A 16,354-nucleotide genomic window follows, 5' to 3' on the forward strand; every position below is an offset into this window, starting at 1 on the left:
ACAGGATTCGATTTCTGCAATCCAAAGCTAACATGCTGCTTTCAATAAGCACCCACCACAGTAGGGAGGTTTCAGCTTTTGCTAAAAGAGATTATTCTTTAATTGGTGAGGAAATGTGGCAGAAGCACATACAGAAACTCAATTATATTCCAAAGCAATTCTGTAAAGTAAGATAAACTTCACAATGCACAGTATGAAAAGGAAAGTTTGACCAGACGAAGCGGCTTCCTTTTTATAGAAGGGCAAGCAGACACATGCACGTCCGCACACACATCACACAGAGTGATCTGAGCTCCCATCGGTGAACAGAGGGAAGCAGACGGGGTGACGATCTGGAAGGTTCCCAAGTCCCTCTCAACTTCCACAACCTGTGATCACAGAAGAAACAGAAATCATGAAATGGAAGCACAATGCTTAAAAACAATTTATATTTATTTATCGCTTTAGTTTCTCATTCACCATGAAAAGTGACATAACAAAAACTTGGGTATACAAACAAATTTACAGAGGTAATATGAAACTGCATAATGGAATAAAATATTTTAAATATTGTAAATCTTTCACATGTACATAAACCCTGATACACAAAAACAGGTTGACATCACTTGTTCATGTCAACTCTGTGGTAGCTTGGTATATTTTTCATTTTATTTTATATGCCATTCCCTCACATGAACACAGACTTCTATACAATTAACTCCTTATACAAGCCTTTCTTGGCATTCCTATCTACAATATACCCACTTTTACTCGTTAATTGCTCACCTTATTTGTGTTTTATCACTACAACCAATTGACAGAATATTTCTTTATATGACACAATATTACATTATAAACAATGGTATTTGAGAAAGAAAAATGGAATTCAAAGGCCAAGTATATTTTGGTGTAAATTTTTTTTTCATAACACAGGTTTTACAGGAACATTTTCGAAGACATGTCTTCATTGCCTCGCCAAATATTTACCTCCATGAGGCAGAGGAATTTGAGTCGTTTGATCCCAGTACATCCTCTGCATCAGAACATTGCCACACATATATTAGTATTTAATTATATCCACAATTTTTGATGAATACATAAATTAAACACAGAATAAATTCTATGAATATACTCATGCTGTATAACATATATATCTTGCTTTCCAGAAAATCAGACTAAATTCAAATTTTATGAATATTTAAAATTTAATTTACTAAAGAAAATGATCAGGGGCTAGGATCAGACTTGTCAATAAACACAAACTACAACACACTAACTTCTACTGGAAATATCTACATACTTTAAGAGTGATATAAACACTTGTGTCAAAATGTTACCAGTAGTTTAATTATTATTTAATCAGGCTGTATTTTAAATGGTTTTAGAACTACAGATGAAACAGTTTTCTTCGTAAAATTAGGGCATGTCAATCTTCTCAATAGAGAACAGGAAGATTCTTATGTCAAATGCAATTACTCTGATTTTCAGCTCCAAAACATCTTGATGAATAAAACAAAGCAGACATGATTCATCTCTAGGAAGATTATTTACTCCCTGGCATTTGAGATGCCTTTGATTGAGAGTAGTAGTAAAAATGGAGAAAGATAACACAAATGATGATAGAAAAGCAGATCCAGAGAGTTCTTTATAGCTTTCTGAACACTTTCAGCAACTTGAATGGAAACACATGAACACTTTACTCTCCCTGGTAATCACAGTCTCTGGGAGCGATTCTGATAAAGACAACGAGCAAGATAGAAAAAAAAAAAAAAATTTCAACCAAACTGCTTCTTTGGACTGTTGAAAAAAAATCAGTATATTAAAAAAAAAAAAAAAACTAAAAAGTGAACAATGACATAGCATGAAAAGTTTTGGGTTTGGAAGCAGAACTCAAATGCCCCCACTTCTGAACCTCTATTTTCTTATCTAAAAAATGGCGATCATAATTTCAATTTCTTTGCTATAGGATTGTGAGGATTAAATGGGTAATGTACATGAAAGTACATACTAAGCTAAAAAAAAGTGTCAGGTTAGCTATTATTTGAGGTCTTGCAGGCAACTACCTATAAAAATAGCAAGTAATATCTTCATTTGTAAGTCATTTCTATGAAGTCATTAGGGTTACCTTAAAGATAAGCATCATTTATGAAAAGGAGAATGGGAATTAACATGTATTAAATACCAATACCATCTCTACCAGGTGCCTGACTGTATTATTTTGTTTAATCCTCACATATCCTGATAAGACAGGTAATATTCTTCCCCTTTACAGACTAAGAAATTGGAATTTGTTAATACTAATTTGCCTAGGGTCATCCAGGTAGAATTAACATCAAATGTCTATTCTTCCTCTTGGCCACTAATACCTCATTTTGTTAAGTTCCCTCATGTCTCTGTGATAGTATTACAAACTAATAACAGAAAAAGATTTGGAGAGACGCCATGAAGCAGTGGGGACAGTATAATCACACAGCAGTGAGCAGGAAACCACCAATGACTCATACAGCCAGTGGCTGGAGGGGATGCCATCTTCTTGGAACAAGGCCCCAGCAAAAGGAAGAAAATGCCACCTTATTAAGGCAAGTAGAGGCTGCTACAGCCCATGCACAACTGGGGTATTTTATGGGAGTGATAAATCTGTGCTACTCAGTGATTATGAGTCTGGCTTGCAGAGTCACAGGGAAGCAGGGTACCCACGTAGCCAGTGAAGCGCTACTCTGCCCTCATTTTATCATGCCACCCAGACTCAACTGCTAAGGCGGAGAACCAACCAACCCCTGCTGGTTAGGCAGCTGATTCTTTGAAGGCTAAGGTTCCTTTCTTGAACAGGGGAGGCTTGTGGAAATGAGAATGGATCCCCTGCACCCTCTTACTGTACAAGACCGGCGTCTTGTAACTATGGGGATTCTGTTTCTGTACAATATGGCATACAAGAGGGTATGGCTGGGTCTTTGGGCAGTCACTCTGTCTGGCTTCAGAGGTTCAGGGTTTTGAACTCACATTGAGGAGTGTGCAGATCTTTTGTGCAGTTCATGTGACTGTGTGCTCCTACTACGTGTCTGGGTCACCTTGGCAGAGAGAGGCTGACCCTGTGATCATTCAGCTGACATGACCACACCCTTCCTCCTAGTTGACAATAGAATAGATCCACCAAGCTCAACCTGGATTGTCACATTAGAGTCTTCCCTTCTGCCTCCATTCGTAACTGGCCAGAACTCCCTGGCCTGACCCAACATTTGCCTCTGCAAAAACACTGAAGGAGCAAATGTTTCTACACATGCCTTTAAATAAACACAGAAATACAGTAAACTTGAACAAGGAAGATATGTGATTCCCCAAAAGGAACACAACACTTCAATACTGGAATGTAAGAAAGAAGAGATTAATGAAATGCCTGAAAAGGAATTCAAAAGAAGCATCATAAGATTACTCAAAAACAAGGAGAAGCAAATACATGAGTTAAAGAATCCACACATAACATGTAGGAAAACTTCTGAGAGAGATGTTGATGAGAAATCGAACTGAAATATCAGAAACAAAGAATCTAATATGTCAAATAGAAACTACAGTGGAAAGCCTTAACAGACTTGGTGAAACAGAGGAGAGCACACCTGGGAAAGAAGATAAACCCTTGGAAATATCTCAGTCACACACATACACATACACACACACACAAAGAAAATTAGTAAAACCAAAAATAGTGTTCAAGATTTATGAGATACAATCAAACAACTAAACATATAGGTCTTAGATGTTCCTGAACGTGTGGAAAGAATGAATTACAAGTCCAATTCAGTGAAATAATAGAATAAAACATCCCTAACGTGGAGAAAGAAATGCACATTCAAGCACACAGAATTCTTAATGGAGAAGCCCAAAGATCTTCACCACGACACACTGTAATCAAGGTTCTAAAATCTGCATGACAGAAATGCCAGATTACTTTCAGAGAATCACCAATTATATTAAAATCTGATTTCACATCAGAAACTGTACAAGCTAGGAGATAACTGAAACATAGTCCAAGCCTTAAAAAAAAAAAAGTCAATCCAGAACACTTTACCCAGCAAAGACGTCATTCATAAATGAACGAAATAAAAACTTTGCAAAACAATCACCCAGCCTTACAAATGGTACTTAAGAATGTGTCACACACAGAAGCAGAGAAAAATAGTAATAAAAGAATGTGAAGGCAGAAAATCTTAGAGTAAAAGTATAACGGAAAGCTAAAGCAAAGAACAGGACTATTTATGGAAAAATGGTAAAAAGAAGTCATTACTTACAAAATGGCACCTTGAATATAAATAGCCAAAATTCCCCAATTAAAAGATACAAACCCATCTATTTGGTAACTGCAAGAAACACACCTCACCGACTCAAAAATAAACAGAGTTTTTAAAAGGTCCAGTTTTTTATTCCCAGATTACTATAGTGCAGGGAATATTTTCTTATAAGGCCAACCTTGTGAGCACTAAGGGAGGAAGATCAATACACCCATCTTCATGAAGCAGCCTGCAGTGGACACATGGATAGTGTCCGTGAGCTGACTGCTCAAGGGGCAGATGGCATGCAGTGACTGTGGATGGCTGGACACCCCTGCACAGTGCTTGCAAGTAGAATAATATCAGCATGACACAGCTATCAAGCCCCAAACAAAAGGCCTCTTGACCCACTTGCATCTTGCTGCTGGGAACAGAGACAGCAGAGATACCCTTGAATTCTTCCTGATTAACTGTTATATGGAACCAGGCCGGAAACACAACTTGCAAGAAACTGCATTTAATATCAGCAGGAAGTTGCCTAACACTACCTCTTTGAAAATGTGGAAGGCAGTACAAATTCTTCTCCTGTCTTAATGGTTCTGGTAATGTTCTTACATGTCTACATATTAATGCCTCCCTTGGATGAGATGTAAAATACGCTCCTAATACAAAATATTTTACTTTGTCTGATCCTGACGTCAAAACCTATTTGTGAGTTGTTTGCATATATCTGTTACAATTTCTGTCAGGTTTCTCTTTTTTTCTGGGAAATAGGTTCAACTTAATTATACTTAAAGTATAAGAAAGGAAGGAGGAGGGAGGGTATCACCATGCTCCTAAATCTGTATATATGAAATACATGAAATTTGTTCATCTTACATAAGTTAAAAAAATGCAAAAGAAAGAAAAAATTCACACAGGTTGTACAGAAACTAAAGATATTTTGGTGCAGAACTTACAGAAATACATTTTTAAATATCTCATATCCTGAATTATCTTGAGTACTTAGTATATTAACACGAATTTTTAAAAAGGTACGGTAATTTAGAATATAATTTAAAATGCTTAAATATACTGGTGCAGTTCAGCAGCCTTCGCTACATTACCATCCCTTGTTGCTTTCATTTTAAACCAGTGAAACTAAAATATCAGATCAAAAACATAGGTCTTTGTTTTTTTGGAACATAAACCATTTTCAGGAAAGCAGTTGACAGGTATTCTATACTGCCTCCAATACCACAATTAACCTTGTACTGCGGGTCGTCCTATCTAATCCTTGTCAATCTACACGACCCTTATACTTAGGCTGAGTCAATGAGTGACCTGTTCAACATGCCATGTAACTGTAGTGGGGCCCAGGACATCGTAACATACCTGCTCTACCACTGGGTTTACATGCAGAATCCTGCTCGGTTGGACCCTGTTTATAACCTCTTGAATTCACAGGAAATATTGATTTTCCAAGGTCTTCATTTTATACAAACCATAAAAAGGCAAATTGACAAGGGAAAAGGAATCCAAAGAATAAGAAGGTTGATTATTTTACTGAGACTAGAACCACAGGGAAAACACACACACACACACACACACACCTACCTCTTAGTAGGGAGAGTAACAAAAAGTATAAATATAAATACAAATATATTCACTAAAAAAAAATGAAGAACGATTTTTCTGAAGAAAATTGTACCTTCTATAATACTGTCTAAACATCAATCCAGGAAAAAGTAACCTATAAAACAATATGCCATCCATGACAGCCTGATTTTGATGAAAAGGTTGGTTCACCATTTTATGTGCTTTTCAAAAGACATGTGACAAAACCCTGCTTAGAGGCAAATAATCAGAACCGCTGCTGAAATAGCTTTATTCTACTCTTCATTTGGGTGACATGATATGATACTACACTTGAATTCTCTAACCACCTGAGCTATGACACTAATGACTGTGTTACCTGCCCATTAATGTTAATGAGCCCATAATGAATCTCTTTCACTCAACATAACATAACTCAAAGAATACTGCATAGGTGGAATATGAGATAAGAAAACTTGTTAAAGAACTAAATTGCACATACCATGTTGAACATATATAACAACCCTATATTTCATTGTAATTAGCAAAACTGCCCTAACACAGACAGCTTATATTCACAATATTTAAATTTTTCTCTCTCCTGTGAGACTGTTTTGGGCCTAACTTTAATTTATAATACGATGAGAGAAATGTACAAATGAGTAATTTACAATGAAATATAAATTATGAAACCTTGACGTCTAACGAATCACAGTACTTCTATACAATCTGACAAAGCTTCCTCTGTTTTCTCACTTTCTACTCAGGCTGTCATTGAGGATTAAGGGAGCCTATACAATACTGTAACAAAAAAAAAGTATAAACTCATCTTGACAGTCAGAATTATTCTACTGAGACACAAAGGACAGAGAAGATTTAATTACTTTTTAGGCTCTGCCTAGGAACCCAATTCATCAGTGCGGACTAAACAGCACAGACATGCACATTAAGAGGCAAAGATTAGTTCTGCTGCAACTACAATGCAATACTCTCTAAACCAGGAAGGCTGAGCTACATATTTGTAGCCTACAAGCAATTCCCAGTGTACAGTAGAATCCAATAACCTATGTCTTCTCTCACTGACGGCCGCAACTGTGATATGATTCAAGATTAATTTGCAGCAGAATAAAACATTTAAATCTAAGCTTTTAAAAGAGAAATTTTAAGTTATTCTTAAGGTGTACAATTACAAAAGTTCTGCTTTCAATTTACATAAATTTTTATATAATAGATTTTTGACATGAATATTACAATTTTATTGTCACTTTCTAATATGAGATCTCAATTAAATCTTATGGAGTGGGCATGGTAACACAGTTGGTTAAAGCGCTGCTTGGAGCATCCATATCCCAATCAGAGTATTGATTCTCTAACACTTCTGCTTCCAATCTACCTTTCCTGCTAACATGCTACCTGGGAGTCAGTAAGTAATTGGGACCTTGTCACTCACATGGGAGACCTGGCTCCTGGTTTTGGCCTGACTTAGCCAACATGTGGTGGACATTTGGGGGATGAACCACCAGGTTCTGTCTCTCACACACAGAATCTCTCTCTTTCTGTCTCTCCTCACCTTGTCTTTCTGCCTTTGGAGAAGATAAGCATTAAAAAATAAGTCATATATTACAATATATTTATGAACCACCATATTTTGAAACATTTGCACATTACAATATACTTTAATGCATCATAGAATATTCATGGAAAATAAGGTGTTTGTAGACTATGAAAAAAGAAATTGCATAAGCATTGTAAATGAAGATAATTACATGGAGAAATATGTTTTTAAATCAAGTTAACATGAGAGAAGGCAACTGAAATCTTTTGTCTATAAAGTATAAAGCTAATGAAAAAATATGATTCTAAATGTTTTTATGCTGATTATTACATGCCTTCAGTAATTTATTTAACTTGTAACACATTGCTCCCATGTTAGTGGCAGATGTGTCTAAAGATATGATTACTTTTCAACAATATTCTATCATCTCTGATGTTCATCTAAGTGTTCTTTCCTTCATTTAGAAATTAAGTGTACTTTTCAAGCATGAAAAGTATCTGAGTTATAAGAGTATATTAGACTAAAGAAATAGAACTAAAATTTATTTACATTTTATATATATGATAAATTGATGTTTAATATTTGATAGTATCTATCAGTAAAATGATATATACTTTTCTGATAGATTCTGTCACAGAGTATTGCTACAGTTGTATTTAGGAACAAAATGAGTAGTCACAGTAGTAGTCTTACTATGCATTAAACTAGCTGTCATGTATGAAAGCTGGGAATTTATCTCACAGAACCAATGTCATCTTCTCTACACAAGCCTGAATACAGAAAAGGTTTGGTGTCATTGAGAATCCTCTTTCAGAAATGGAACAGACTTTGTTCAAATCCAAATGAAAGAGATCTTTTAAAATCAGGTTAGTCTGATGCCTTTTATCTCAAGTTGGGAGAAATTTCACATCATAATTGTGGATGAAAGAAACAAGATGAATTAACCCATTATGTCTCAACATCCTATACAGAAGGACAGCTACAGATACCTAAATTGAGCAATAAATATGTCTCTTAGGGTAACTATGAACCTAATTTTAAATTCATTGTGAAGATGCCATAAACTTTATTGCAAAGGCTACTTTTACTGAATGTTCAACTGAATAAGATTATGTATACAACTGATATGTAATATAAGAAATGCATTCATGAAAGTATTTTCTAGAAATACGTGTCATTTTATTTCAAGGAATCTACTGTATTTCAAATTATCTATTTTAAAAAGCAGCTGTTCTATAAATGGGACATTGAGACAACATATACTGCATACTAATGTATATTTTACCACACTGTTGCATGACAAACTCTAATGTGTTGCTATCGTGGTTATTTGTTGACGTTTTTCCCTGTATGCTTGAGAGTAAAGTAGAAGAAGTGGCAGAAAATCTACAATCATATTCTTCTGAACAATCTATTCATGGGTTAATGATATGGGCAAGGTAGGGAGCTAGTTCCTGAATAAAGGAGATAAGAGACTGCTAGTTGCATTCTTCCCACAGTTCCATAACACCAAAGACTCCACACCCCTCCATGTAAATTCAGCACACTCACTTTCATATGATGAAACTCAGCTTCCTACATCACACAGAAAACACCATTAGGAAACGGATGTTGAACTCCAAGTGGAGACACCAGGAAACCTTCCCAAGAGATCAAAATGTGTCCTGAACTCCTAACCACTTTGCCCCAATCATAACAAAAACCCCTGCCCCATGGCGGGGGGGGGGGGGGCACAGATTGTGAATTTCAGTGAGCATATAGCCACACTGAGAAGTGTCAACAGACGCCCATCTCTACCAAAGGAAGGAGGCTGCCTGTACTTCTCTCTTTAAATACATCGAGCTCCCATTCTCACTTTTTTATTTATTTATTTTTTATTTATTTGACAGGTAGAGTTATAGACAGTGAGAGAGAGAGACAGAGAGAAAGGTCTTCCTTCCGTTGGTTCACTCCACAGATGGCCGCAACGGCCAGAGCTGTGCCAATCCAAAGCCAGGAGCCAGGTGCTTCCTCCTGGTCTCTCATGCGGAAGCTACAGCCCGGCCCCCAATTCTCACTTTGAATTCATCCCTCTGACCAATAAATCCATCCAGGGGACACCTCATCAAATCCATTAAGTGGTACACCAGCCAGGAGGAAGTGGGGAGCGAGAATTAAACCCCTGCACGAATATTTACCTTATGACTTCTATCTCTAAAGGCTGCTACTGTACTGGTTTACCATTTTTTCCCTTTATTTTCTAACCACTGAGCAGGCCTTTGCAATTCTAATCTCTTTGCTCAGTCTTAGCAATTAGGAGGTGGCTTAAATAGAGGCTAAAAGCCACACAACAGCCACTAGCTGTTTCAGACAAACTGTGAAGGTAGGGAAGAAACATCCCCAAACATGTGGCAGTAGATACATGCTCTTGGCCAGTTTCCAGTTCGCAAACGTGCTGACTGGCAGAAAGAGAGAGGTTTTTCAGCCTCCTAGAAGGCTGGGAATGCATGGGTGTTGCCAAAAGCAGTGAGCAGCTTCATCACAAGTTGCAAGCAGGTTTCCTATAGATGTTCCAGCTTGCCTCTGGAACAATGCCAGACTCCAGGTGGCTGATGGGCCCCACGGTAAATGGATGGCGTCTCCTCACTTCTGCCCTCAGAAACCAACACTCCACTGAACTCTACAATATTAAGCAATATGCCAGCATGCACTGTACACCTCACATGAACATTTGATAAGTGCATTACAACTTTTCATCTCTGATGGCTGCTACTGTGGCAGGAGCAATGCCTAGCAGTTCCAGCAGAACTACAAAGTTACTGTGCCCATCGTCGTAGGCACAGGGCAATTTATCTACTGGGTTGGCTGACGTGTGTAGAATGTGCTCTGGTACAGTGGGTAAAGCTGCTGCTGGCTGTGCAGGCATGCCTTGTGGGTGCTGATTTCATCGCCGGCTGCTCCGCTTCTGCACCAGCTCTAATTGGGTTCAGGAACTCAGCCAACTCCCACAACCCGAATAAGCATCTCATGCTTGTAGCCACAAACGACTTTCAACGATGCAGGTAAGAATGTTTTCTAACTGATATGGGAGACACTTACTCTATACTGAATTCCCAAACAAGACTCTTAACCTTAAAAAAAAAAAAAGAAATATTTAATTTACTTGAATGACAGAGTTATAGAGAGAGGCAGAGACAGAGAGAGAAGTCTTCCATCCACCTGCTAATGGCTGCAATGGCCGGAGCTGCGCCAATCCGAAGCCAGCAGCCAGGAGCTTCCTCCAGGTCTCCCATGTGGGTGCAGGGACCCAAGGACTTGGGCCATCTTCCACTGCTTTCCCAGGCCACAGCAGAGAGCTGGATTGGAAGTGGAGCGGCCAGATCTCACACCAGCACCCATATGGGATGGCGGAGCTTCAGGCCAGGGCTTTAACCCACTGTGCCACAGCACCTGCCCCATAGACACTTATCCTTAAAAAGCTGGGTCATTACGGGAGTTGAGGACAAGTCTTGCTCTCAAAAATTTACTTTGCTTCTAGTATGACAAAAGGACGATATTCTCATTTCCCACCAACTTCTGCTGGTGACACTATCCAACTCCTTTATCTTGGCAGGGATTTGCTATCATCTCCGAGCACTCCTCAGGTTAATTGGCTTTAAGCCTTCTATCTTTTGCGCCATGATGCTAATGAATACTGAAAAAAGTTGCAGCTTAAGATAATCTTCCTGATGAAATCCAGGACAGAGTGGACACTTGAGTCTGATAGCAAGGACAAACCCAGATGGTCCACTTAAAGAACAAGCAGATTCAGAAAGGGAGGGGTTAGAAAGGGAGGAGAAGGGGCTGCGTTGTGGCGTAGCGGGTAAGCACACTGCCTGCAGTGCCGGCATCCTGGTTGCTCCTCTTCCAATCCAGCTCTCTGCTATGGCCTGGGAAAGTGGTAGAGGCTGGTGTTAAGTGCAGGGGCCCCTGCAGCTGCGGGGAAGATCCAGAAGTTCCTGGCTCCTGGCTTCAGACAGACACAACTCTGGCTATTGTGGCCATCTGTGGAGTGAATCAATGGATAGAAGATTCTCTCTCTCTCTCTCTCTCTCTCTCTCTCTCTCTGCCTCTCTGTAACTCTGCCTTTCAAAGTAAATAAATATTTAAAAGGGGGGAGGGGAACAGCAGGATATGCTGTAGTAAATCTTACTCAAGTAGTGGAAACCCAGGCATTGCCACACTACAATAATTCCAGACGGCTGTAATTACTGCAGTCATTAGAGCCATTTTCATGGACTCCCAATATGCTTTCCTTGTGCTACATGCACTTGCAGCAACTTGCAGAGAGAAAGACGTAGGGACAGTAAGAAAACTCTCCCATTAAACATAGGAAACGCTGGATCTCACCCAGGCAGTTAAAGAGCCTCTGGAAGTGGTGGTTTATCTACTGCGAGGGACACAAAGAGAGAAAAAAACACATCATCAAAGGAAATGCACTGGCAGATAGGGCAACAAAGGCAGCTGCCACTCATGGAGTTCTGGAAATGGCTTTAAATCTATACCCCTTGTGTTTTCACAGGTATACCCAGAGGATAATTCTGTCTACAGTTGTGGGCCAATTCAGGACCTCAACTCTATCAACAATAAGCAAAACCATAAGGGAAATTTTTGATTTTGTTATACACTTCTTCTTCGGGAGAGAGATTAAGGCTGTTGTACTTTCTAGCTGATATGTTTTAGCTATCTCTTCTCATTCTTCCAGCAAGAAAACTGCCTTTGAATTTATTTTAAGGAAGCTCTATTGCCTTGGACAACTTAGTCCAGACCAGTGGCAAGGTTGTACTGCAATGTCACCAGTCTGTAGATTTCCTAGCTGAAGTACCCATGGACGACGTACTAGCCCTAGAATATCCATGATGATAGAGCATGAAGCCCAGCAGCTTCGGCCATCTGGGAAACAGTAGAAAATGCTCTTCATTTTCTAATGTGGATCCTACCCTTGTTTTTGCTTTTCTCAGTAGTGTTCATTTTAGCTGTCAAATTTCTCATTTTCAGAACTCAATAGTTTCTCACAAAAATGATGATCATACAGGGACTCCAGCCATTGTGAACAACCAGTGGCAATCCTCTGACTCCTGAGATGGTATATCTAGATAAGACAGCAAGGCATTTTCATGGCCTGATTCAGCATGAGAAGATATGGAAGACTGAATTACTTTCTTCCCATAAGGATTAAGGTATTGGGGGGGGGGGGCGCCTTGGGCTAAGTAGAGAACTAGTTAGTGAACAAAGGAACTAGGAGACTGCCAGTTGTCTTCTTCCTGCACCATCACAAACTCCATACCCTGTCCACGTTCCCATGATGCACCTGAGCCTGCTACAACCTGCAGAAGACACCATGCTAAAGACATGCATGTTGAGATGCATGTGGCAACAAGATGGAACCTTCCCAAGGATAATCATGGGCACTGAATCCCATACAAACTTAGCGCATTTTGTATGTCGTATTACGGCACCACTATCTACTCTATAAAAGCAGCAACCTAAACTTTGCTGGGCACATCAGCAGGTAAGAAGTGGCAGCAGCGGCGGCAGCGGCGGCAGCACCGGCAGCACCAGCTGACACGCTCTCCCTGCATGGAGAAAGGCTCACATCTGAGTGTATGGTATCTCTGTAATCACTTCAAATAAATCCTAATTTCATTCTTGCACTTTAGCTATGTTCCTAATTTGAACTGATCTTTCACATCAACACAAGATTTTGGAATGAATATAGCCCTGGACATACCATTCCATAAGAGCTATGGCTTATATACTTTCAAAACATTACATTCCAAGCTACAGGCACCATGAGAGAAAACACTTGTAACAAGTGTCCTTGAAAACTGACATTAATGGAAGAACAAGAAAAAAGAGACAGATGATTACAGATTCTTTAGAAATAATGAAATTCTCATTGTAAAATGGCTGGGTAAAAAATGTATTGTAGTTCATTCCAACAACAACAAAGTCAAACACTTGGAAAAGTTCAATGTTGGAAAAAATAAAAAACACAGTCAATCTGCCTATACTACAGATAATATGTACCTAAAACAATTTCAACAGTAGTGTAGATAAACATGGTTCAAGCCCCAACTGCTCTACTCCTGATCCAGCTCTCTGCTATGGCCTGGGAAAGCAGCAGAAGATGGCCCAACTCCTTGGGCTTCCGGACTCACACGAAAGACATGGAAGAAGCTCCTGGCCCCTGGCTTCAAATTGGCCCAGCTCTGGTCACTGCGGACATATATGGAGTGAACCAGTGGATGAAAAACCTCCCTTCCTCCCTCCCTCTCTCTCTCTCTCTACCTTTCAAATAAATCTTAAATTAAATCCTAAAAATAAAAAAGTCAATAAATAGGAGATGATCTAAGATGCTGAATGCTGAAAAGCCATACTGACCTTGGTCACAGAAAGATAGCAGAAAAACAAAGGAAGGACCACATTCCCAAGGGACTGATGGACAGAAATTTTTAGTGGAGAAATGACAGAGAACAGAGACTCGGAACAGTGAGAAACAAGGACAAGCATGCCCACACGGCTGACCATGCTGCCAGACACCCCTACATCTATGCAGCAAGCTGCTGGATGGGACATCCCATCTTCCCAAGGCAAGACAGGAAGAAGATACCATGGAGTTCAAACACTGCAGCTTTAATGGAGGAAGAATTCCACCAATGACTTCAAGCCCAGCCTAGGGAGCTGACTGGGTACTGAACCGCTACGTTGTCCAAAAATGGAAGCCACACTGCCTCCTTCGCATCCCCAAACCTCCCAATTGTGTGTGGTAGAGTCCCAGCTAAATCCTGCTCTCAAGCAGCAGACAGCAGGCAATCATGCTGCTAGCAGAGATGCCAAGCTCCACAGTCAGGACAATTACAGGGCAGCGAGCAGACGCCCTGCATCCTGCGACTGTGACAGTTCTGGGTCTAAGCCCCAGGGCTGAGCTCACTCATTCTTTGTGATCCAGTGGGGTGCCTTCAGATTCTTGGAGCACAAGAAGCAGCCCATGAAAAATCTAAACATACCCAGAAACCTTCCCCTCTGCACGTCCTATATCATCACACTGCTGGGAGCCCTGGGCACAAGCCCCAGCATCACCCTTCCATGCTACATGAGAACGGGAGGCAGTTACATCTCTTCTTTTATAACCAGGACTGCTGGTGTTGCTATTACAATCTTTGGAGTAACTCACACTCATTCTTGATATCTGTCATGCTCTTCTGCATCATTTTGCTTCGGGCAGTTGGATTCCACCACTCCCAACACCTGTCTACCACCCTGGGAGATCTAGGTAACAACAGCATGGTATCCTACATGACCAGGTCTGTAACAATCTGTACTATTTTCCTCAAACCCACGAGAATCTACCCGGTGAACCTAGGGACGAACTTGACTGCAAACCACCTCTCTGGACCCAAAGTGCCAGTGCAAAATCTCCCCTAAAAGTGAAGCAGGATTCATTCACATCCTCTGGTGCCGGAACTAGGGCTTTTGGTGTGACAAGACAAAGCACTAGCTGGACTCTCCCAGGAAGACTTGGGGAAGGTCTACATATCACACAGTCTTAGAGCCACAACTGTTAGTTGCTCTCATCAGCAAGAACAAAGGCACTGCCAATCTCAATCCAGTGTGTTAACACCCAACACTCTGGGGACTGAAGATACACACCTGAGAAAGCCCACATTTGCCTCAAAGTCAGACTTTAAAGGCTATTAATTGCTGCAAACTAAGACAACTTTGTCACTTACAGAAACACCTGACATTTATTAAACCAAAAGAAATCATACAGATAGTTTTACTTCTGGGCACACTGAGAAACAGAGACAAAGCAACAAGACAATGAATGCCATGCATAACATCTAAACCATAACCTCTTTTCAAGAAAAACCATTCGATAAGAAGATGGGACTATTGTACCTTGTATACAGATGTCAACAGATGGACACAGAAAACATTAAGAAGCAAGGTAGCATGATACCTCCAAAAGAACACACTACTTCTCCAGAAATAGATACTGTGCTAAATCAAGGAAATGACAGAAATAGAATTCAAAATGATTGTAGGAAAATCAATGCAAGAGAATACAGATAGCATAAGAAGTAAGGAAAACAATAAGTCACATGAATGAACTATTCACTAAGGAGAGAGAAATCATTAAAAAGAAACAAATAGAAATACTGGAGATGAAAATTTCCACTAATGACATAAAAAATACGTTTGAGAGCTTCAACAGGAGACTACACTAAGTGGAGGAAAGAATTTCTCATCTGGAGAAAAATATTTTAAAAAAAATACCCAATTAGAGAAAAATAAAGAGAAAAGAAATAAAAAGAACAAAGAAGGCCTCCATGAAACATGGAATAACATTAAATGAAGGAAAATGGTGTGGAGAACCTACTAAATCACAGTTGAAAACATCCCGTCTTGAAAGAGAAATGCACGTTAGGATACAGGAAGCTCAATGGATACAAAGGAAACTCAACCAACAAAGATCTTCCCTAAGGCACATTGTAGTGAAACTGTCAAAAGTTAGGGACAGGAGAGCATCCTAAAGATAGTAAGATAAAAGTATCAAAAGGAAAACCCATAAGACTAATAGCAGACTTCTCAGACGAAGCCACACAGGCCAGAAGAGACTGGGATAATATTTTCAAGGCCTTAAAAAAAACTTCTAACCAAGAATATTTCAATCAGGAGAACTAACCTTTACAAGTCACAGAGAGGGGCCAGCGCTGTGGCATACATAGTAGGTTAAACCTCCACTTTTGGTGCTGCCATTCCATATGGATACCAGCTCTTGCCCTAGCTGCTCCATTTCCAATCCAGCACCCTGCTTATGGCATGGGAAAGCAGTGGAAGAGATAGCCCAAGTGCATGGGTCCCTGCATGGAAGAAGCTACTGCTCCTGGTTCAGATCGGCCCAGCTCTGGTCATTGTGGCCATCTGGGGAGTGAACCAGTGGATGGAAGACCTCTCTCTT

The 16,354-nt window shown here is 39.8% G+C and overlaps 1 pseudogene; it reads left to right on the plus strand.

Moving 5' to 3' along the window:
• Nucleotides 1-1,573: 1,573 nt before the first annotated feature.
• LOC127484895 (ankyrin repeat domain-containing protein 49-like) lies at nt 1,574-14,817 on the plus strand (annotated as a pseudogene).
• The last annotated feature ends 1,537 nt before the right edge of the window (nt 14,818-16,354 follow it).

This window comes from Oryctolagus cuniculus, chromosome X (genome assembly GCF_964237555.1).
Source record: "Oryctolagus cuniculus chromosome X, mOryCun1.1, whole genome shotgun sequence".
NCBI lineage: Eukaryota > Metazoa > Chordata > Mammalia > Lagomorpha > Leporidae > Oryctolagus > Oryctolagus cuniculus.